We start from the raw sequence: 25083 nt of genomic DNA, 5'->3' as shown, positions 1-25083 counted from the left end.
TGCCCCCTTTGTATCCACAAAGTGCTTTATACACGTGGAAAACACCATTAGGAAACAACTCTGTGGATAAGCCATCTATCATTTGCAGTGGAAAATGCACTCGGCAGCATATGGGTTGAGATAATTACTGCCTTTAAAGCTGTAGGCGTCCGAGATGGCCACAAACAAAATTTGTGTGAGACACTGGACAATGAGAAACTCTGTGCTGTCTACAAATTTAGTGCAGGAAACAAGCATTTTTAAAATGCATGTCTAAGGGCCTGATCTTGCAAACCCTTACACACGTGAGTAATCCCATGGACTTTGAAAATTTCTATACTGTCCATTCCTCCCATTTCTTTTGTTACCGTAGCATTTACAAAAGGGCAAGATTATTAAATACATTAGACATGCAAATTCATGTACAGAAGTATGGGTGCAGTTGTGTTGCTAACGTGTTTGCACTATGACAGTGACTACCTGCACTAATTGACTGCCTGTACACACAGCTAGCTAGTTCTGGTATTTTGCACGTGTAACTACCTGATTCATATGTTCAAACAGTAACTGTGCACAAATTAGGTTTACAATTGTACATGTATTTTTGCACACACAATTGCAAGTCGAACATTTTTTTGAAAACCTGGTCCCAAATATCAGAGGGGTAGCCGTGTTAGTCTGGATCTGTAAAAGTGGCAAAGAGTCCTGTGGCACCTTATAGACTAACAGACGTATTGGCACATAAGCTTTTGTGGGTGAATATCCACTTCGTCAGATGCATGTCCCAAATGTGTCCATGCAAATGTTTATGTATTTGATATTTGCTTGCTGATCTATACACTGTCTTTAAACTTCTTTCTGAAAACTGCTGTAGCCCACTAGTATGATGTGTATGTGTACCTGCGAATGTAGTAGACGTGTAGTACGTGAAATCTCTAGAATTGTCCACTGTTCTACTTATATGTTTTTCTGGTCTGCACATGATTACACAATCATATCACTGATTCTGATATCTAACTGCTGCTTGGGGCTATGGATATTATGGTTCACTTATTCTGCCCTTCAGAGTAACCTCATCCCTCGCCACTAATAGAGGCCTATGCTACCAAAATTAGGAAAGCGCTGTTGGAATATATGGTCTTCTATTTTAAAAGAAAACAACAACTCCTTAACCTTGTAGAGAGATCTGGATTATTTTCCTGCAGAAATTTCAGAAGTCCCTTCCATTTGGTGCAATCTGGCAGAAGCATTCTTCTAAGACAGGAATAAAAGCCACCCCAGTTTAGGATGGTTCAGCACAGTCCAGCAAGAGGGTGATCCCTATACAAATGTCTCTCTGTTGGACAGTGGAATGGGATGACAAGGAGGCAAGAGAAAAGGGTGAGAAGCTGAGGTGGCTGTGTTTGCCATGTGCATATGGATGGGGAATAATGAGCACAGCAATGAATTACATCAAAGGGATTTGCACACTCGCTATGTTATTAGGAATAGAAATATCTGTGCAGCCAATATTCAAGAACCAGAGTGATCCTGGGTAAATCACTTAAGCTCTCAGTGCCTCAATTTCTCCACCTGCAAAATAAGATTATTACCTACTTTAAACAGTAGGTGACAGTAATTAATGTATGTAAAGCACTTTGCTCTACTTTAGTTACTTCCCTCTGAGGATCTCAAAGTGCCATTGTTCATTAAAGAGCTATGTAACAGTTACAATAAGAAGAATATTACTTAGTGCTCTGTGTGTGAAGACTCTTTACAGTTACAACAAGCCCAGTTCTGGTAAGGACTGGTTCATTCAATGCTGCCAACCCTCCCATCCAGATCTTAACATTCATTGTTTCTCTATCATCCTCTGCCAATCCCCACACCAGTTCTAGAGACGTTACCTATTTGACACCATCTTCCAATGGCTCTGAACAACCCTAGCTATCATGGCACAGGAGTTTGGGACAGGTGTGGGAGAGATAGTCACATTCTGAATCCTAGGCCTTGCAAACTGAGGGTTCCAACTGACTGGTTGTGCTTGGCTTCATGTCACTGACATTCAGAGGGCCAAATTCTCTGGTGTAAAGTGGCACAGAAACATTGAAATCAGTGGAGTGGTGCCAGTTTACATGGTCAGAGAAACTGGCCCAGAGACATCCTGTACAATGTTTTAATGTGAGGCATTTTTAGTTACCTCAGCTAGCTACCATGGCACATACAGATTTAACCCATCTGGCTGCACATACATAGCTGGCAAAATTGTTCCCATGGCAACAGGTGCTTTTCATTTTCAGGATTCATATCCACGAGGAGAGCAGTATGAGGTACTATAGCTTCAGTATCACTGATTTAAATGGTTTTGAAATAGGTTGCTAGTGTTCTCACCTGGCAGGCTATATAAAAATCATATTTGGGGAGCGTTTAAAGATCACAGGATTCTGATAAACAGCACAAATTATACTAAGTCACATTTCAGGCACTCACTTTTTGTCTACGCCAAAGCTATGTTTATTACAAGTCATGCCGAAACTTGGAGACCTGACCAAAGAGTATATAGTTTGGATGGGTACTGGCAGATAGAGAGCAAAGAAATATTTTCTTGAGATACTGGAAAGCTGGCAAATGGAAAATAAGAAATAGATTGTATTAATAGCAGGTGCTGCCTCATTTGTTTATAATATGCAGTCTGATATTTGGAAATAGACAACAGTTCTCCTAATTATGTGCTTAATCTTGCAACTCTTGCTCATGTGCGTAAATCCACTGAAGTCGGTTGGATTACTCCTGCAAGAAAAGATTTATTCACGAGGGTTTGCAGGAGCAGAGCCTTTTTCTTGCACTCATATCTTGAAGGATGGAGATAATATTTGTTCTGTGATTTGTGTTTTAGATTTGCCTTACTAGCTTTAAGAATATTTGTGTACACGTTATACATTTATTTTCATATATCGTAAATGCTTGCTTGTTATATGGTACATGTTAAACTTCATTTTAAAAAATCAGAGTTTAGAAAAGGAACAGGGCTGATTGCAGAATAGAGTTTTAAAGAATATACTGTCTATTTTCTTTGATATATGGATACGTTTTCAATAAAAAGTAATATTCCTTTATATACATTATTTTCTCATAAAGATTAAAAACAGATTTAATGAGATAATTCATTTATTTTTCTTTTAAAATGAGAGATATACAGAGTGAGGCAGGGAAATTGTGTGTGGGTTGATGTTTTATGTTGTAGCTACTTATTACTCAATGAGTCACAGTAAATTTCCAGAGCCTACCGCGCCTTAAGGTTAAGCTCACTCAAACCAGACAGTAAACTATTAACAGCGTACTTTGGATGATTTATTTCCAGAGTTTTGTTTAATTGAAAATAATATTTTTTTTAAAAAAGTGTACAAAACTTTGAGATTACTTGAATTTTATTTTCTTGCACATCTTTCCCTACCTCCTTTTTGTTCCCCAAATACTATTAAACAAGAATAAAAAACAAAACATTTTTACGGAGCACCAATGCTATTTAATTTGGATGGTTAGCGCAGTCTCCTAAGAAAAATCGAAAATAAAATCCTTCATTGCTGCCCGTCAGAGTTGGCAGCAACAAGGGCCGGGTTCAATATCTAGGGGATCCATTCCAATAACACAATGCAAACCGGCTCGAGCCCACACCCAGTGACCAGGGACAAATATATACCACCCCCGCTGGGCGCCTCCAAGAGGCAATACTTCCCCTCTCGCAAGCACATAGTCTGAGTGTAGCAAAAAGCCTTTTAATAACAGAGAGAAACAACGTGGCATTATGTTGGGGAAACACCACCAACAGGATTCATAATACAACCCATGAGCAAAAAACCCACCCCAAGCAAATTGGGGCATGCCCCTTTCCCTTTGGTTCTTGAGTCCAGCAACCCCAAATCACCCAAAGTCCCAAAAGTCCAGTGACCCAAAAGTCTCTGTCCCTGGTCAGGGCAGCCCCAGAGTTCAAAAGTTTATCTACAGAGCTTTACCTCCCAATCTGGGTGGAGATGGGGGTGGAGGTAAGAGGCACCTGCCTTTGAAATATTATAGAAATTAGCTTTTTAGTTTAGTGATGCTTATACATAGGTCAGTACAAAAATGTCAGTTCTGATGCTAACATAGATCTAATTTATATCTTCTGTAGCACAAATCTGTGTACTTGTACAAAATGAAAAACGGTGGTGGTGGTAATGCTAACAATATACTTTGGGAATTTTACCTCTACAGAGAAGTTACAGTATATGAAGACTTCGAGGACCCAAGCCCCTTAAAACATACTTGAAAGAACAGGACTTGCCACAAATTTGGAAAATGTGTTATTTGTCAAGAAAATCAAAAGAATGCAAAACTACCAAAAGCTACCAGTGCTGAACAGAATTCGGTGATTCTGGCAGCAGAAGCCAGGAGAGATTAATTGTATGGATGACTACTGGCTGAGTTTTTTAGGTTAGATGAAATTAGACGAAAGTTTCTAACCATCAGAGGAGTGAAGTTTTGGAATAGCCTTCCAAGGGAAGCAATGGGGGCAAAAGACCTATCTGACTTGATAAGTTTATGGCGGAGATGGTATGATGGGATAACATGATTTTGGCAATTAATTGATCTTTAACTATTCATGGTAAATAGGCCCAATGGCCTGTGATGGGACGCTAGATGGGGTGGGATCTGAGTTACTACAGAGAATTCTTTCCTGGGTATCTGGCTGGTGAATCTTGCCCACATGCTCAGGGTTTAGCTGATGGCCATATTTGGGGTCGGGAAGGAATTTTCCTCCAGGGCAGATTGGAAGAGGCCCTGGAGGTTTTTCGCCTTCCTCTGTAGCATGAGGCACGGGTCACCTGCTGGAGGATTCTCTGCTCCTTGAAGTCTTTAAACCATGATTTGAGGACTTCAATAGCTCAGACATAGGTGAGAGGTTTATTGCAGGAGTTGGTGGGTGAGATTCTGTGGCCTGCCTTGTGCAGGAGGTCAGACTAGATGATCATAATGGTCCCTTCTGACCTTAATATCTATGAATCTATGATCTGAAGCTGACCGCCCCACAGCTCCATAGGCCTTCGCTCTGCTGCGCGCCGCCAGCCGCCCCACGAACTGCTTCGCTCAGCTCCGTGGCCCAGCAGCAGCTCCCACCGTCCTACGAACTGCTCCACCAGCCTGTCCACAAGGCACTCCAGCCATCCCGCAAACTGCTCCACAATATATCTTCAGGATCCCCCACTACTTAACACAACGCTCAGTGATTTCAGCTCTTAGTCAGTTCAGCTCTTTGGTGAATTCAGCTTGGAGTAGGGGAGCCTCAGTGCTGGTGCACTATTAGCCCAAAGTGAGCTCAGCACCCTGTAACTAGACTTCTAATGAAATCAAAATTAGCTCTGATATTCCACAGTGGAGAGAGGAGGAAGTGCGATTAACATGTAAGGCCCTCACCAAGGGGCCCATGCCACCAAGTATTAATAATTGTCCCCAGCCTCTCTCAATTCACAGAGTTTTGGAACCCATGACCCTTGCCTAGCGAGTGCTATTTAGTTGATGGTGAGTCCCTCCATCATAACAAAAGGCCAAGTACAGTTCCAAGCAGAGTTCCCATAATCAGGGTAATAACAATTTACTCTTCCTGCCCCAATAACAGAGACACTGGGGATCCCACAGCAGCCAAAGTGACCATTTGGGCAGATATGGCCTCATTCTAGGCAGGGTGGGTGTGCCTATGCAAATGAGATTGGCCCCTGAAGTTCTTTTCCACAACTTCCCACACCTCACCACCAGATGTCAGGGTGGAGCTCATCCTGACACTGCTTACATCTGTAAAAAAGAAGAAGAAGAAAATGCCAGTGTTTTCATTGTCATTAATGCCTTGCTCCCCATTACCATGTCTCTGGTGTGAAATGCGCTAGCAGTAGTGCAAAATTAAATAAGTACCCAGAAATGCAGTGATTTGAGACCAGTGCAAACTTTCTTTGTGACATTTTTGTTAGCTTCTTGAGTCTGTGTATTAAAAATATCTCCAATGAGTCCATTATATAAATTTAGCAGTGAATTTTGGGTAAATTGAAACGCCCTTGTGTAATGTTACATGTGTTGCATGTACATGTACAATTTTTCATCAGTGAAGAAAGTAATCATCCATTTTGGATAGTTATCGCCAGTTTAATGTTACTCCAGCTATTTATGCCAGGGCTGAACATGAACATGAAACAGGAACTTCTGAAAATTGCACCATAAATTTCATGTAGAATCAAAATAACCATTCACTCTCTAGGTATTAAACTCCATGTTGCTTTTCAGCAGTCAGATACGGACACAAGGCTTGATTCTGCAAAGTGTAGAACACCCCAGCCCCAATCAAGCAAAGCATTTAAGTACCTGCTCAACTTTAAATATGTGAATAATTCCACTGGAGTCAAAAGCATTATTTGTATGTGTAAAGTTAAGCACATGCTTAAGTGCTTTGCTGGATCAGGGTCAGAGCTCTCTGCACTTTTCAGGATCAAGCTGAGAGAGCCAAGAACAGAATTCATCATAGATTTTCCAAGATTGTAGCATAATTTGGGGCCTAATCCTGCACCCACTGAAGTAAGTGGGAGCAGGAACAAGCATTCTGTGCGTTTGTTCTTAGTGTTGCCAACTTTCTAATCGCACAAAACCGAACACCCTTGTCCCGCCTCTTCTCCAAGGCCCGCCCCTGCTCACTCCATCCTCCTCCCTCCCCCACCCTCAGTCACTTTCACTGGGCTGGGACAGTGGGTTGAGGTACGGGAGAGGGTGAGCGCTCCAGCTGGAGGTTAGGGCTCTGGGGTGGGGCTGAAGATGAGGGTGTTGGGGTGCAGGAGGGGGCTCTGGGCTGGAGCTGAGGGGTTGAGAGTGTGGGAGGAGGCTCAGGGCTGGGACGGGGGTTGGGGTGTGGGATGGTGTGCGGGCTTTGGCTGGGGGTGTGGACTCGGGGGTGGATGCAGGACGGGGTTCCGATCTGGGGCTGTGGTTTTGGGCTCCGGCAGGATGGCACTTACCTTAGGTGGCTCCCGGTCAGTGGTGCAGCGAGGCTAAGGCAGGCTCCCTCCCTGCCCTGGCTCCATGTGGCTCCTCGGAACTGGCCAGCACCGCCCCCCACAGCTCCCATTGGCTGCAGTTCCCACTTGGGGCGGGGCCAGCGCACAGAGCCTCTCTGGCCCCTGTGCCTAGGAGCTGGACATGCCAGCTGCTTCTGGGAACCGCACAGAGCCAGGGCAGGCAGGGAACCTGCCTTAGCTCCACTGTGCTGCCGACTGGGCTTTTATTCACCCGGTCAGCACTGAGGAGCCACCAGGGTTCCTTTTCAACCAGGCGTTCCAGTCAAAAACTGGACGCCTGGCAACCCTATTTTTTCTATCAATTTTATTGGAAATGTTGCAGCAAAGTCCAGGTGAAAAGGGCACTTACAAACCATCAGAGATACTGTGTAATTAAAAAGAATCCCATCAAATGCCACAGGTCATGAGTTGCTAAAAAAGCAGTTTTTACTTTTCAGTTGTTGCAATAGTGTTGAGTAAAGCTGAATGATTATACAACAAATGGCTTCCAGGAATATTCACTCAGATTGAATTCACTTTTGGTCATAGTTGGCATCCCACTTGTATTCAGCTTTTGTGAATATTCTAGAGAATTAATTTTCTAGCAGAAATGTTAATAGAAACAGCAAATTGTAAGCAGATTGTAGTGGCCCTCAGGCTGCATACAATTTTATCTTCTAATCTTCTGTTTTCAGTGATTTCAAACTTCTTGAAACTTCCATCTCAAAGTGAAATTTTTGGTGGGTGATTTCTGCTGACAGGTGACTTTTTTTGGAAGCTTTTGAACTCTTTTTGAATGGTTTGAATTAGAACATACTTTTTGCAAGTTTTTTTTTCTTCAACAACCCTACAGCCAAAAAGGAGAAAATGAAGCAAGACTAAAGGAAAGGTGAATGTTGGTAAGGTTGTGAAAAGTGTGTTCAGTGTCATGCATCAGAAAGTGGGGAAAGGGTTCATAAAGCAAAAAACCCATAGTGAGGAAAAGAAAGGAGACAAAAACTTATAATTCAGTGTTTGTGCGTGTATGTATATGTGTGTGTGTATATATATATATGCAGAGAGAGAGAGAGAATCCAGTATTAGCCTATTTTTTCTGGCTAGCTACATGTTCTTCCTTGCATTGGCAGGGCAAAGACTAGCTGAGCTATGTCTAATTTCTGTGATGCTTTGATTTATTTTGTTGCCAGTCTGCTGTAAGCAAATGTTGCATCCTAACATTATTCCCGCAAACTTCTTCAAGCTGCTTCACTGACAGATGACCCATGTAAATTGTATTTGATAATAAGTAAACCAAGTGCTCCTGGCTACATTGCATTGTGAGCATCTGTTCCTGCAAATGTTTATACAGGTACATATGTTTATTCATGTGAGCAGTCTCACTGAGCTTAATGAGACTATTCTCCTGAGTAAAGTAATGCACATGTGTGTTTGCAGGTTCAGGTTCTTAAATTGCATTTGCCTTTTAACTGTAAGACTAAAATGGTAGTGGAGTTATTTGCTGGTGCTTATGAATAGAGCTGGTCACATCCCATGGACATTTTTGAGATTTTAAAAAATTTCCTGTTCTGTAGCGGAATGAAAGATAGTGCTTTTGAAATTGAGAGAGAGGGAAAGGACATGAAAAACACCTTTATTCACATAAAATCACATTAAAAACTATTAAAATGTTATAAAATTACAATATATATCCAAAAAGATATGAATAAAATAAAGCAAAACAAGTCTTAAGTGAACATTAAACATGGATCACTAAAGCACCACATCACCAAGTTCACTTAAAATATTGTCCAGGTTACAAGTCGATTTATAAAAAGGGTAATCAAGCCACCACCAGGATACAATCAGTGCACGGAACAATCCTAGCACATCACACCGCTCTGCCCTGGCCATTCTGTGCTGGTGAGATTACAAAAGGGCTGCTTTTGCCTGACCCAGCACAAAGTTAGCCAGGCAGGAACCTGCCCAAATGCAAGCACTGCATCTCACTTGGAGAACAAATAGGGGCTTGGAGAAAAAGGTGAGTGACTGTGGACCTCAAACCCAGACTCATGGGTCCTCAGGCAGCGCTCAGATCACAACCACCACACGGCAGCTCACCTGAGCATTCAGGGAAGAGAACCAGTGAAGTGCTAGCTCACAAAGGGCCTCTCCTCTGAAAACATTTGTGCCCGACTGGCTGAGGAGCTCAATTTAAACCAGGAAGAGACATAGAAAGTTGTGTGAGCAACTAGCGGAATCCCTGGCTGTCTGCTACTATGGACCTCTCCTGCTTACTTGGCGACTGAGCCTTGTATTCCTGCCTGCTCAGAAATGTGTTGCCCACTGATATTTTAATAGCTAATAACATTTTAGCCATGCCTAAGCATATTCATGTTATAACCCAGTCCCAAAGAAAGTATAGATCTGATTCACCTGCTTTGTCTGTGGTGAACAGGGAAGGCTGCAAGGGGGAGGGAAAGGCCCTCAAAAACAGCTTGCCCATAGACGACTCACACCTCCCCATACTCGGGGAGTGGGGGGGGGGGCAATCTATTGGGGAGGATATGTGACCACCCCATGTATCTCCTCTGCCCAGCGACCCCCATGCCCCGCGCTCAGCCCAGGGCCTTCATGCTCTCCCCGCCCCACATTACCTGCAGGAAAAGGGGCTCTGTCTTTCTCTCAGTGCGCCTCTGCCCTGGCACGTTTGGCCGCTCTCCCTGGCAGTTAGGTCCGGGTGGGGAGTGGGAGGATGTCGCTTTTCACGTGGCTGAAGCCGGCGGCTCCCGGTCGCTGCCTCTGTGCTGTGTAGCAGCTGCCTGAGAAAGCCTGACTGGAGAGGTGGTGGCAGGCCATTCCCCACCCAGGTGCAGCTGCCAGGGACAGGGGCCGAGAAAGCTGGAAACGTGCTGGGGGGAAAGAGGACTGTAAGAGATGTGACTTATGTCAGAAGAGCAAGGGATTAAGCACCTCTGCAGCCTTTGCCCATTATTAAAGAGGTGTTTGCCAGAGTGTCTGTAGATATTGTGGGACCTCTCACTAAACCTTCTAGGAATGGAAAGAGATATATACTTGTTGTAGTGGAGTCTGCCATCAGGTACCACGTCTAATATTGAAACTCAAACTGTGACTACAGCTGTATTCACCATTTTTAGCAGAGTAGTTTTTCCAGAGAAATCTTGATGGACCGTGGTGCAAATTTCATGTCTGTAGTCTTTAAAAAGTTATGGGAATTATGTGGAGTGAAGCATACAAAGGCTGCTATATATCTCCATTTCCATTTTTATCATCCAGAAACTAATGGGGTTGTGGAAAGATTTAATGGAACTTTAAAAGCTATGCTAAGAATGTATGTCTCCAGGCATGAGAATGACCGGGATGTGTTACTCCCTTATTTGCTATATGCATACAGAAGTGTTCCCCAAGAATCTCCTGGCTTTCCCCCTTTGACCTCCTGTATGGGAGGCAGGTTAGGGTACGCCTAGATTTAATTCAAGGCTCTTAGGAGGGCAGTCCAGAGGAAACAGGACAGCCTGTAGAGGAGTATGTCACTCGTTTTAAGGAGAATTTGTAGGTTATGATGAATTTAGTGCAACAGAATCTTGAGGAAAGTCATGACACTCAGAAAGTTTGGTATGACCAGCATGCTGAAGAAAGATAATATGATACTGGTGATTTGGTGTTAGTGATGATCCCAGTGAGGAAAAAGAAAATGCAGGATTATTGGGAAGGACCTTTTGAGTCAAAAGCTAAGTTATTACTAAGTCAAAAAAACCCTGGGTGTCTCCTATTGTAATGGTACCTAAAAAGGATAAAGCCAGGAGATTTGGTGTGGATTTTAGAAAGCTAAATGCTATCACCCAATGTGACCCATATCCCACATCCGGAATAGAGAACTTACTGGATCTGTTGGAGGAGGGGTTGGGAGGGAGGGGGGCAAAATTCATAAGCACACTGGATTTGACTTGTGGGTACTGGCAAATTCTCTTAGATGCTGATGCCCAGGAAAATCCATTTTTATAGTGGAAATCTGGACTATATGAATTTAAAGTTATGCCTTTTGGATTAATAAATCCAGGTGCTACCTTTCAGTGGCTTATCAATGAGGTGCTGCGGGGGTTACAGACCTTTGTCAGGGCCTATGTAGATGACATGGCTATTTTCAGTAGCTCCTGGCAAGACCACTTAAACCATGTGGGACTTGTGTTACAAAGGCTGAGAGAAGCCAACCTCACCGTCAAGGTCTCCAAATGCAAGATGGGGACTGCAGAGGTAATCAGGAAAGCGTGCTATGCCTATTGTCTGGACTGTCAAGCAACTTAAACCTTATTTGTGTAATAAAAATGTACTGTTTTAAGCAATCATGCCCCTTTGACATGGCTGCACCAAGCTAAGGGAACCAATTCTAGATTTCTTCATTGGAGTCTAGCCCTATAGGAATTTGATCTGGAAATAATTCATATCAAGAGAAAGGAAAATGCAGTGGATGACACCCTTGTGGAGAATGGGGGGACCCTGAGGAGTATTCAGGCTTGTCAGGGACACACCTTCCTACACCACTTTTGAGTTGGGGGTGTGAGGCTGGCAGGCCAGACGCTAGCTCTTGCCTAGACTGGAGGCATTAGCTAAGAACTAACAACCTTGTAGCTGGAGATCGAATCAGTTCACATGTATGTTAATTTTGTTCAAAATAGGTTTTAGTCTTTGTGACATTATCCAGGGTACAATCTGGACTGATGGAAAGCTGTGTCCTCTCCATTTCCCAACCTGGGGTGCTTTTTACCTTGCTTTGCTGTGAGAGCAACCACTCCTGGTCTTCTCACACACAGCCTCCAGCATGTAAATCACTCCCAGCTATACTGTATGAGTGCTATAGCCAGCCACTCATGAATTACACTACAGGGCAACACCAGCAAACTCTCAGTTCCAGACGTTCTCCCGGAAATGTACGTCTTGTACTGCCCAGCACCCTCCTAAGCAATATAAGTTTATATAAAGTCCGTCTTTTATTAATAGAAAATGATATGCACAAATATTGTTGTCCAAAATGGAGTTTCCCAAACACTTCAATCCAAACACACTGGTTTAGATAAAACAACAAATGTATTAACTACAGAAAGAGAGATTTAAGTGAACACAAGTAATGAGGCATATAAGACAGAATTGGTTACAAGGAAATAAAAGGTAAAACACAACTAACACCTAATGTAACAAGCTAAGTGAATACAAAGCAAAGGTCTCTCTCACCACATGTTCCAGACGTCTTATTGGCTGAACCTCTTTCCGTCAGGATCTCACCCCCCAATCCAATGCTGCTTCCTTTGTTCTGTAGTGTTTGATGATGCTGTGGGTAGAGAGCAAGGGAAAGATTATTTGGGGCGTCTGCCCTCTCTTCTTATAGTCCTTTCTCTTGTGCAAAAATCATCTCCAGCTCATGTTTAGGAGACAGAAATTTGGTGTGTCCTGGAACCGTAAGCTGCTTTTTTGTCAAAAATGTAGATTTTTTACCCACATCCTCTCTCCTGCTGAACAGTGGCCATTTAGTCAGGCGGTGGTCCACTTGATCTTGCTGACACCTGGCTGAGGCCTTGGCTAGCCTTTTGTCTCAGGGGAACTTGTTTGTGACTGCCCTCCAGAACATGTTAGAATATGTCTTGGTAATACATACAGTGGAATCTTATATCTTTACATACAATGTTGCCCCACATATTTTATCAGGACATTAATGATCGGCAAATCATGAGTTTTCAAGTGATACCTTACACAGTATGTTTTGTATATAATTTAACATAGAATCATAGAAGTTTAGGGTTAGAAGAGACCTCAGGAGGTCATCTAGTCCAACCCCCTGCTCAAAGCAGGAACAACCCCAACTAAATCATCCCAGCCAGGGCTTTGTCAAGCTGGGCCTTAAAAACCTCTAAGGATAGAGATTCCAACACCTCCCTAGGTAACCCATTCCAGTGCTTCACCACCCTCCTAGTGAAATAGTGTTTCCTAACATCCAAACTAGACCTCCCCCACTGCAACTTGAGACCATTATTCCTTGTTCTGTCATCTGCCACCACTGAGAACAGCCTAGCTCCATCCTCTTTGGAACCCCCCTTCAGGTAGTTGAAGGCTGCTATCAAATCCCCCCTCACTCTTCTCTTCTGCAGACTAAATAAGCCCAGTTCCCTCAGCCTCTCCTCATAAGTCATGTGCTCCAGACCCCTAATCATTTTCGTTGCCCTCCGCTGGACTTGCTCCAATTTGTCCACATCCTTTCTGTAGTGGGGGACCCAAAACTGGACACAGTACCTCAGATGTGGCCTCACCACCACTGAATAGAGGGGAATAATCACTTCCCTCGATCTGCTGGAAATGCTCCTACTAATTCCGCCCAATATGCCCTTAGCCTTCTTGGCAACAAGGGCACACTGTTGACTAGTATCCAGCTTCTTGTCCACTGTAATCCCCAGGTCCTTTTCTGCAGAACTTCCGCTTAGCCAGTTGGTCCCCAGCCTGTAGCGGTGCATGGGATTCTTCCGTCCTAAGTGCAGGACTCTGCACTTGTCCTTGTTGAACCTCATCAGATTTCTTTTGGCCCAATCCTCCAATATGTCTAGGTCACTCTGACCCCATCACTACCCTCCAGCATATCTATCTTTCCTCTCAGCTTAGTGTCATCAGCAAACTTGCTGAGGGTGCAATCCAGCCCATCATCCAGATTATTAATGAAGATGTTGAACAAAACCGGCCCCAGGACAGACCCTTGGGGCACTCCACTTGATACCGGCTGCCAACCAGCTATTGAGCCATTGATTACTACCCGTTGAGACTGATGATCTAGCCATCTTTCCATCCACCTTATAGTCCATTCATTCAATCCATACTTTTTTAACTTGCTGGCAATTATACTGTGAGAGACCATATCAAAAGCTTTGCTAAAGTCAAGATATATCACATCCACCGCTTTCCCCATATCCACAGAGCCAGTTGTCTCATTATAGAAGGCAATCAGGTTGGTCAGGCATGACTTGCCCTTGCTGAATCCATGTTGACTCTTCCTGATCACCTTCTTCTCCTCCAAGTGCTTCAAAATGGATTCCTTGAGGACCTACTCCATGATTTTTCCAGGGACTGAGTGAGGCTGACCAGTCTATAGTTCCCCAGATTCTCTTTCTTCCCTTTTTTAAAGATGGGCACTATATCTGCCTTATTCAATCGTCCGGAACCTCCCCTGATCGCCATGAATTTTCAAAGATAATGGCCAATGGCTCTGCAATCACATCAGCCAACTCCCTCAGCACCCTCAGATGCATTAAATCCAGACATAGTCCTGTAAAAGACTATGAACATAGGGGTACAGACTGTCACAGTCTGATAAGAATGTATTTAGTGTTTAGACTCTATGAAATGCTTGTAAGTTGATGCATGCATTAATCTCACTTGTAATGTCACACGTATTTTCTGATAGCATGGAATACTAAGTTTTTCTTTATAACTTTGAAAATGTTTGCTCTGAACTTGAGAACCCAGGTGCCAGAATCATCCCTCCCGCCCATCCAGAAGGACTATCAAAATCAGATGGACCATCAAGGAACACACCATAATACAAACGATTGGTTAATGGACCTATCACATCTTGGAAATGCTACACACAAAGAAACTTGTCTTGTGGACTTGGACACTGACTGAAGGAAATAAAACGAAGTGACAGGAAAATTTTCCATCTCTCTTTGCTGAACTCTGATAGGGATACAGACTCTAAACTGAAGCCAGAGATCCCTAGGGGCTGTCTTCTGGGACAGCGCAGAAAGACACTTTGAATAGACAGATCACTACAACTCTGTCACTCTTAGGATTTAGGTAGTAACTCATTTGTGTGTATATGTTTGCTTGCTCTAACCTGTAAATAACCCTCTTATTCCTTTTTCCTAGTTAATAAACCTTTAGATAGTTTATTACAGGAATGGCTACAGATGTTGTCTTTGGTGTATGATCTAGGGTACCAACTGATCTCTGGTAAGTGACTGGTCTCTTGGGTCAGGAAGCAACCTGCATATTGTGTGATTTTTGGTGTAAGCGACCATTTATCTCTAAGTCCAGTTTGTCTGGGTGATAAGATAGACTGGAGAGTCTAAGGGGACTGCCTGTGACTCCATGGCAAGACTGCTATAGTGATCTAGGAGTTCACATTTGTTACTGGGTTTGTGAAATCAAATGATAGAATACACAATCAGTCGGGGGTGTCTGCCCTGAGGTTGGCACTCATGGTCCTGAGCCATCCTAGACAGCATGACAGACCCCCTGGAGAAAACCCCCCATCACCCTAAGGAAAAGGAAGGGAGCCAACAACCCCCTAAAACAAAGGAATAGCAAGTAACAAAGCAAAACCAAACACAGACTACCAGAAACACAGCTGGTGCACACAGCACACACAGCCGCACTCTCAGGGTACCTCTATGGAAGGATAAAAGACCCGTGACATGGCTGCAGATGGCCCGGGTCAGCTGACTCAGGCTCATGGGGCTTGGGCTATGGGGTTAAAAATTGCTGTGTAGACATTCAGGCTCAGGCTCGAGCCTGAGCTCTGAGACCCTGCACCCTTGCAAAGTCCCAGAGCTGAGGCCTGAGCCCAGCCCAAATGTGCACACAGCAATTTTTCAGCCTGGAGCCTGACCCTGCTGACCTGGGCCAGTCGTGGGTTTTTTATCCCTGTGTAGATGTACCTTCAGAAACTAAAGGCAGTGAGACCAGCTACAGCAGAATGGACCAGTGGTAGGGCATTCACCTAGCTCAGACATAGGTGAGAGGTTTTTCGCAGGAGTGGTGGGTGAAATTCTGAGGCCTGCGTTGTGCAGGAGGTCAGACTAGATGATCATAATGGTCCCTTCTGACCTAAATATCTATGAATCTATGTGAGTTTGACACCCTGCTCTTCCTGAGTCAGATCAGGAACTTGAACCTTGATCTCCCACATCCCAGCTGCGTGCCCTGACCATGTGGTCATTAGCTCTTCTGGGATGGGTCTCAGTCTCTTTCCAATTAGGAATTCCATCCTCAACCTGAGAAACCAGCAAAAGTTGCATTAAAACTGATCCTTTCCTGACACAAGTTTTGTCTTGGACAAATCAGCATTTTCCAATGAAAAAAGTCTTATTGAAAAAATCTTGACCAGATGTACTTCTGAATCTGCACATCTGTTTGAATCGTCCTCCCTCCTCTTCTCGAAATCATGGGTCACTGTTCAGCTGCTACAGCTGCCTCTTAAAAGTAGCTCTCATTGGGTAACCGTGAGCACAGGAGAAGAGAATGGTTGGCATTAGTTCTGGTTAGTGGTGAACGTTTCCACTTTGGGTCAGTTCTTCAACTTTTATTATCGCTTTCAGATTTTTGAAACAATCTCCTAGCAGTCTGGATAGTCGGAGACATCTTTAGAACTGGCAGAGGTTCTGAATGTTAATGAAGAGAGAGTCTACACAGTACTAAGGAAAGTACACAGTATAGAAAGTAGACAGCATCTTACTCATTGATTAGTTTTCTGATAATTTTATAAGCGGTTCAATCTCCCAAAAGAATTGTTGTTGTATATCTAATAACACTGATTCACCTGCTCACAAGGCTGTTGCAAAAATAGTAATCGTACTAGATTCACCCACACCGGTGCACCAGCAAGGCATGCTGACTTTGGGGAGGCTGTGGGAAGGAATTCACCCTAGTGAGGGGAGTATTTTGATATTTGTCTTCTCAGAGGTGTTTAATTTCCACCAACAATGCCATAGGAGCCCCGCCAGCAGAGGTTGCAACAGAGGCTCACTGAATCAGTATATTCTCCTGCTGTCCTGTACATATTCCCTCTTCAGCCAGCCCCATCTCAGCCTCTCCTAGACAGCTTCTTTCTGCCAGGGTCCTTTTCTCCTAAGTATTGCTAAGGCGCATATCACTTTAGTATCCAAGTGCTAAGCAACAGTTATGAAGAAGTCATAAAGGGCCTGCTCCAATGTGCGCTGAAGTCAATGGATTTGAGTTTCCCTAAAGTTGGAAGGCGTTTAGAACTGAGGTTGCAGTTTGAGACCATCACTGTTTCTACTAATGTAGATGGAACAGTATTTTAGCAACTTACCCTTCTAGTTTTATTAGCGGGGATTCATTCTAACCAAACTGACCACTTTCTTTTCTCATTGAGTTTCTTTTCTTCTTGAGTTCTCCTTGAGTTTTTTCCAGCTTCCCACTTGCCAGCTAAAGTGCCTGTACATGTCTGACTGTAAAGTATGAAATTTAATGCAGCTTAGTGCAAAGAAGCAGCTAAAACTGACTTTTTATTGGGTAGGAAGTGACCAGTTTTACTAGAGAGTCAACATAGTGCTGATTCATATCCATCGACCGAAGAAAACTACCTAATGCCCCCCTCGGATATCGACAAAGAGGAAAAAATGAATGGGGAAAAGATAAGACCCCAAGGACAAGTGGCTGAATAATGTATTACTTAACCATGATTGTTTACTTGGTTTATTTTTTAAAACAAATTTCTGATATGTCTCCTGCATCAGTATCAGCAGTGGCACAAGTTTCGGGAAGCAGACTGCCCATTGCTTAAGTGGTTTGAGAAAGGTCTCATTACAGCTTACAGTCTGAACAAGTTGAACAAATAACCATATGTGTAGTTTACCCCCTCAGTGGCTTTTCATATGGGCCCCCTGCCGCTGGTGATGGAGTCAATGTTTAATAGCAGTGTGGCAACTCCTGGTATGCTTTCTGCTTTGCTGCATGCCTGAACCTCATCACGTATGACTTTCCACATGGTGAGAGGATAAGGGAAAATAGACAGGGTTCAACCTGATAATCTGTGGTCACTTCAGACATTCCATGAGTGCTTGAAAAATAACTGTAAGAGTTGTGGAAAAGGAAGGAACAATTACAGCCCAGAAACACCTACAACTGTCTTGCTTCACTGTGGAAAGTTAGAGATTTGGCATGATTTTAAAAATTCACTTGGAACCGAACAGCAAACTGTAGCATGCATAATTTACAGAAGGAAAGCAACAGAAACCTAATCTTCTGCTTAAGGACCAGATCCAACTCTTGCTGATGTCAATGGAAAGACTCCCAAGGACTTCAGTGAGAACAGAATCAGGGCCTAAGTCATTGGAAACAGCATGGGGGCTAATCAATGAAAACTCTCCAAGATAGGTTTTTGCCGGCTTCGTTTTGAGCACGATGCAGTATGGGTAATGCCTGCGGCCGGGGCCGTCCCGAGGCATTTGCAGTATACGCAGCTGCATAGGGTACCCGTACCATGAAATGTGGGGCACCCAATTGCCCCACATTTCATGGTGCCCCATGGCAGCTGCGTGCTGCATACGCGGCAGCACCAGCCCTAGCCCCAGCGACCAGCCCTATCCCTCGGCCGGCCCCCCCGCCTCACGGTCTGCACCCACTGCAAGGGGAAGGGCCATCCCTGGGGGGGGCGTGGGGCCCTGGACAACTCCCTCCGCCCCACCTCTTACCCTCCACCCTGCTCCGCCCCCGGCCCGCCCCCGTTCCACCTCTTCCCCCAGCGAGCCCGCCCTCCGCGGCAGGAAGCGGAGCGACCCGGCCCCAGCTCGCCCTACTCCGCCAGCTCCGAGCCGCTGGTGAGTGCGGGGAAAGGATCGACCCCCCGCTCTCACCGGCGAAGGGAAGTAGAGCGATGCGGCCCCAGCCCGCTCCGCGTCCCTTGCCCCGGCCCCAGCCATGTGGCTCGGGTTGGGGGAAAGGACCGCCCCCCGGCTCTCATCGGCGGCGGGAAGCGGAGCGCCGCGGCGGGCAGCTGGCGGAGTCGAGCGGGCTGGGGCCAGGCTGCTCCGTTTCCCGCCGCTGCTGGTGAGTGGGAGGCGTTCCCCCAAGCGACACGGCTGGGGCCGGGGCGAGAGAAGTGGAGTGGGCTAATCCCGCTAATCCCCCGGGCCACTCTGGGCCTGTGGGGCCCCCAAAAGTGCCCCCCCCCCCACAGCTCCTGCCTCCCAGACCCTGGTGGAGGGGGAGGCCTGGGGTGCTGCGTAGGGCACCCAAATGGCTAGGGACGGCCCTGCCTGCGGCTCTACCAGTAAATTGGCTCAAATCATATTCAGTTTTTCCTGTCCACTTTCAGATGTTACACGTATCCCTAGGGACTACATTTCTAGTCACAAAAAGATCAGTAACAGCCAGAGACCTAAATTTCCTCTCGTAGCGTTTTTATTTCTTTTCTGTGTTTGTTTTAAAGGTAAAATCAAAGCTGTAGAATACAGACAAATGGAACATGATTTTAATGTTCACAACAGATTAAAAAAAATATGAAAAACTTACATTAATAAGAGCCAATGTACTTGGTTTCTAGGGCTGGTGACTTGAAATCTCTTCAGGGGTGTGTTCTCATTTTCAAATTCTCAACTTGAGCACAGGGCATTAGAATGCTTATCTTGTTCAGATTTCGGCTTCGACAGAAAACTAAAGGTTTGTGCCATGAATCTGTGGTGCATTACTGTTGAATATATACCTCTGGATAACAAGCCAGTAATTATCCACACAGAATTACTTATATTTAGGTGCCTAAAGAGAGTGATCTATCTAGCTAAGCACAGAATTGTGAACTCATGGTCATGTTAAAACTGAGTGTCTCACATCATTCCTTTAATTGATAATTTCCTGACATCATGGGTCCAGTTCTCAGATCTAGCCAACTGCATTTGCTCAGCATAGGCCGTGGGAGAAGAATGGCAAAGGTGGATGTATGATATGTTTCCTCTGTCCTCTCTTTCTAGTGGGGCTGCTCTAATTTACACCTGGCTGCAATGGTCCCAAAGGCTCATTGTGGTAGCTGGTACAGTGATACTCTGGCCAGCCTTTTCTCCAGAATTGCCCCTATGACTGGATCTGAAGAAGCTATAAAGGGGTACCGATATTTGAGAGCAGAATCAGGTCCAAAGTGTCAGGAAATTCATGTCCCCTTGCAAAAATAGGGTTTGGAATAGAATGGATCTTTCCATCTTTCACACTCACCTGGCTATTTGAAGCCAGTACAAAAGGTCTGTGGTGCACCTGAAAATCAGACCATTTGTGTCTAAATTCTGATCCTTAAGAGCGCATTAACTATGTAAATTTTGACACTTGCTGCTCTAAGAATAGGATCAGGCCCTTAGAATTTTTACCTTGACTACGCCTTTTAAAATATTGACAGAATGTTGATAGTGGCTGTTGTTGGTTTTTCTTAGCGGTATCGTGTCCTGAACGAAAGCTCTTATTCAGTCTTCTGTTTTCTGTTCTTTATTTATATCGGTCTCTTCCTCGGCCGAGCATTTCAGCTGCATATTTAAAAAAGCCATTTCTCAAATATGCAATAATCCCCTTTTCCTGTGATGCCCTGATTACCAAGGCATTATAAATATAACTGATAAATGGTAAGAGAAAGCACATATCCCCATCCTAAATACAGGCATCATCAAGTTGCTTTACTTTCCCAGAACTATAGCTATGGATTTTATACAAGACATTGTCCGGAAACATTCTTTGGATAATCTGTCCAAGTTCACATCAAGTTCACAAGGATCTGGATATCATGAACTATGAGTAATGATTATTTTGTAACATTCATAAGAATGTTATTTCTATTAATAAATTACTACTTTTTTCATTTCTATTGAAATTCAAATGGCAGCTTCAAACAAGAAATGCCTCTGTTACTGCCACAAAGTTTTGGTGACCTACATTTGCAGCATACGCTAATGAACTTCAGGTTAATAAATAAGCATCTCTTTTACATACAGCTGTATACAATATGGTGCAGATTCAATTTGAAGAAGTTAACTTACAGCTTGGAATGTGGACTTTGTGTCCAACGTAGATCATGTGCAATTATATCCTGAAGTCCTTATTGAGTTCTTACCCGGACAAAACTCAGTGTTGCTTAGTAAATACTTCAGGATGTGGCACTGTGATTCTAACACGACATCTTACGAACAAAAAATAGCAAAGGACAAAGTTTCCCCTAGAGGTATATTTTAAAAGAAATATTGCTGTTAACATATTGTTGTTTTAATATTAAGCCAACAAGTGAGCAAATGTAGGTTTGTTTCTCCATTTAGTTTCTGACCCCAAACGGGTTTCCTGTAAAATGACAAAAGCCACCAGAAAAAGTGGCACCCTAATTTTTTTCCTCAACAGAAATGTGTATGTAATAGGAATTCATGACCGTGCTGCTAAAACTTGCTCAGGACAGCTGAGCTACAGAAGTATTGTAGTTGTTGTGGGGCAGATCTGCACCCCAGTCAGGAAAGGGTTAAAGAGCTCCCCTGGGCACAATCAGCCCCACCCCTGCACACCTATGAGGCTTGAGGAGCCTGGAGAAGAGTAGGAGTACTTGTGGCACCTTAGAGACTAACCAATTTATTTGAGCATGAGCTTTCATTGGAAGTGAGCTGTAGCTCACGAAAGCTCATGCTCAAATAAATTGGTTAGTCTCTAAGGTGCCACAAGTACTCCTTTTCTTTTTGCAAAGACAGACTAACACGGCTGTTACTCTGAAACCTGGAGAAGAGTGGATCCTTAAAAGGGTGGTCCCTGCACACTGCAGAGTGGCTATCTGAAGGACCAGGGCTGTAACTCAGAGTCCCAACCTCTGGGAGCGGTGATTACTGATTGGGGAAACTGCTTGAGATCCTTGACTGTCCAAACCGCCTCCCAAAGGAGAAAGGCTGGTTCTTTTCTCTCTTTTTTCCTCCTTGGATTTTGGGAGGCCCTGGACTCTGCCTTTAGTGGGCACAGAGGCATCCTGACTTTTTCTTTTTCTTTACTTTGCGCCCCTTCATCCTGCTGTATGTGGGCAGATGGCTTGAGTAGAGCTGCTGGAGAGCTGTGCATTGGTCTCTGAAACAAGAGTGGTGTTGACCCTCTCTTGAGGAGGTGCCAGACAGGTCTAAACAGTTGTCCTTGTCATAACACGGGAGCAAGATTTGGATTAGCATATGTCCATGCACACAATAATATTTTGGTCTTTCCATATACAACTCTCAAAGAATCTTAGAAGAATTTTAGTGGAGTTCTTTATACTCCTGTGTTGTACTAAATGGTTAGGGCACTCACCTGAGAGGTAGCAGATCCTGTTCCAATCCCTTCCCCCTGTCAGAAGGAGAGGGGACTTGAACTAGGGGTCTCCCACATCCTGGGTGAGTCCCCGAGGCTAAAGGTTACGAAGTCCTCCTCCTTCTCAGCCATTTTGTTTGAACTTGCCTGAGCGGCCCAGTCCAGTGAGTGACCTCTGAGCATGCCTACTGGATCGGGCCCCTGGTACCCGATTTAGGTGCCCAAATGCTTACCTTTCCCAGTTTGTCAATTGCTTTGAGCTCAGGCAGGGGGTCGCATGCCTATCGTGAGGCAGCAGTGCACATGCTCAGAGGCAAAAACGTAGGCACCAAGTGACTTTAGGCACCTACAGAGTTAGGCGGCAGCTGAGCGGGAGTTTTGTGGATTGCACTGGTGCTTAACAAGGGGCCTTAGGTGCCTAAGTATCTTCATGGATTACACCTTGAGTGAGGATTTTAAAAGCAATCCCTATTATGAGTGTCCCCTCCATCCCTACTGACCAGTGATGGAAAGTAAACAACAATGAAGGCAGTCTTGACCCATCCATTGATGTGACTAATGTTGAGGATGACTCATATGCAGCAGACTGGTATGAAAGCCTGGTTATACCACAGGGAGTGTACTTATTGCAACTGATTAGTCACCAATGGGATGAGCTAAGTTCAGTTGCAAGTTTTTAATACAGTGTCACGGTAGTTGATGTCTCATTGCTGAATTGTTGGTTTTACTGTTTAACCTGTATTTTTTTTTTAAGATGAGGAAGACCAAAATGTTGAAAAAATTGTTTATAAACATTATTTCATCTATAGCTGTGTGGAATGGCAGGTCATTTCAATTATGTTCAGCATTTCCAAAGGTTGATGACATGAATCACACAAACAAAACCGGCAACATACTGTTTCAAAATATCACCACATCAAATGCTCAGCTAACGTCAGGGGATAAGGAACCATGGCATTAAATACACAAACTCACAGGGTTGCTTAACATAGCAATTGCCTCCTTTGTCTCTTGATTTTGGTACTATTTGCAACTATTAGATCTGAATAACAAGACCTGGGTCCTCAAAGGTATTTACGTACCTAACTGCCACTGAAATTGAATGTGCCTAAATACCTTTGAGGACAGGGGTCTTGTTATTCAGATGTAATTGCTGCTATCTTTTATCTTAGGGTTTCATACTGCCACCCATCACTGCAATACCTGAGTGCAGATCCTCCAAACTGAATGCTGTTGCAGATCTTCCCAGATTAAAACCCCTCCATTTAGCAGTCTGATCTCAGCATTTTGGGCTATGTACAGCCGAACTGGCTTCTTAAATAGTTCAACATTTTAAAATCTATTTTGTTAAATTTACAAAGCACTTCACTTGGTCAAGTAGATTTAAAATCATAGAATGATAGAATATAAGGGTTGGAAGGGACCTCAGGAGGTCATCTAGTCCAACCGCCTGCTCTAAGCAGGACCAATCCCCAACTAAAAATACTGAATGATTTCTTAGTGTCAGGTTTCAGAGTAACAGCCGTGTTAGTCTGTATTCGCAAAAAGAAAAGGAATACTTGTGGCACCTTAGAGACTAACCAATTTATTTGAGCATGAGCTTTCATGAGCTACAGCTCACTTCATCGGATGCATACCGTGGAAACTGCAGCAGACTTTATATACACACTGTGTGTATATAATGTCTGCTGCAGTTTCCACGGTATGCATCCGATGAAGTGAGCTGTAGCTCACGAAAGCTCATGCTCAAATAAATTGGTTAGTCTCTAAGGTGCCACAACTATTTCTTAGTGTGTTTCGCATTCTGCTGCCCCAGGTACTGTGGCTCTGCGATCTTCCAGGGCAACCCTCATGACTAGAAAGGGCTAGGTTTCAGATGCCTATGGAACTTTTCTCATGTGAACCCAACCACCCAACAATTCGATGACTCTGACAGATGTTTTTATCGTTACACCAATGGATGTATTTCTTTATCTTCTCTCATACAGGAAATGAAACCAGCATGAATAAGTCTGGCACCTTGATGAATCCAATCAGGAATGAAGCATTGGCCCAATTTGGTTTTCCAAAATGTACCAACCAGTTTGTACTCACGGACAAAGGGTCCACATAGATAAACTCATTAGTGCCTGTGCCAGGGTTCGTGAGTCCCCATTTTGCCCTCTGTTGATTGTGGGTTTTAAATATGTCATGCATTGTAAGATATATTGTTTATGTGTGTTTGCGTTATTGCACAATTGTGGCAGTGTGAGGGCACTGCTGGAAAGCAGCCTTTGGTTTAGTGGCCAGTCCTGTAGAAAAATATTAGTAATATAGAAATATGCAGCCCTACATGAAATTTGATTTAAACATAAATGGAAGAAACCACTAATATAGTTGTTTTTAAAGTTGGTGACATTTGAAAGCAATTAATTAAAAATCTTAAATCAGAGATTTTTTGAGTTTGCCTTTTCTTCTTCCACAGTTTCAGCTTTCTTTTTTGTCAAGCAATTAAAGTCTGAGTTCCACTGTGTCTAATACTGAGGCATAAATAAATAGTGTAAAGGAATTTTTATTTAGGATTATATCCTGCTATTGATTTTGGTATTTAGAGTTTTAAAATTCCTTAGAAATCAATATAATGAGTGCTACATTTTGTTCTGAATGACACTGTTGTAAATCCGGAGTAACTCAATTGACCTTAATGGAGTTGCCTGAGGTTTGTTCATGACAGAATTTTGATTAATATATATATATATATATATTTTTTTTTTCTAAACCATCGCTTCTTGGGCTGTGCAAAATTATCAATTACCTGTGGAAAATGATATTTTCACGAGATTCTGTGGATTTGACAAAAGCAATATCACCATTCTCATAAGCAAACCCAACTTTCTGTAAATGAAAAAAGAAAGTTTAATTTCCAGCTCAGCACAAAATTCTGACTTTTCCTTTTACTGAATGTAATCACTTTTGCAGTGGAGTGCTGTGAAAATCATAAATATGAGAACAG

The 25083-nt window shown here is 43.7% G+C and overlaps 1 long non-coding RNA gene across 1 annotated transcript; it reads left to right on the top strand.

Annotated features, from left to right (window-relative positions):
* Positions 1–18564: 18564 nt before the first annotated feature.
* On the top strand, positions 18565–24520 carry LOC142072177 (uncharacterized). Its single transcript, XR_012668564.1, has 2 exons — positions 18565–18854; positions 24080–24520. It is a non-coding gene; the product is annotated as an uncharacterized LOC142072177 (long non-coding RNA).
* Positions 24521–25083: the final 563 nt, after the last annotated feature.

Source organism: Caretta caretta, chromosome 1 (genome assembly GCF_965140235.1).
Source record: "Caretta caretta isolate rCarCar2 chromosome 1, rCarCar1.hap1, whole genome shotgun sequence".
Taxonomy (NCBI): Eukaryota; Metazoa; Chordata; order Testudines; family Cheloniidae; genus Caretta; species Caretta caretta.
This window is presented reverse-complemented; position numbering and strand designations above follow the sequence as displayed.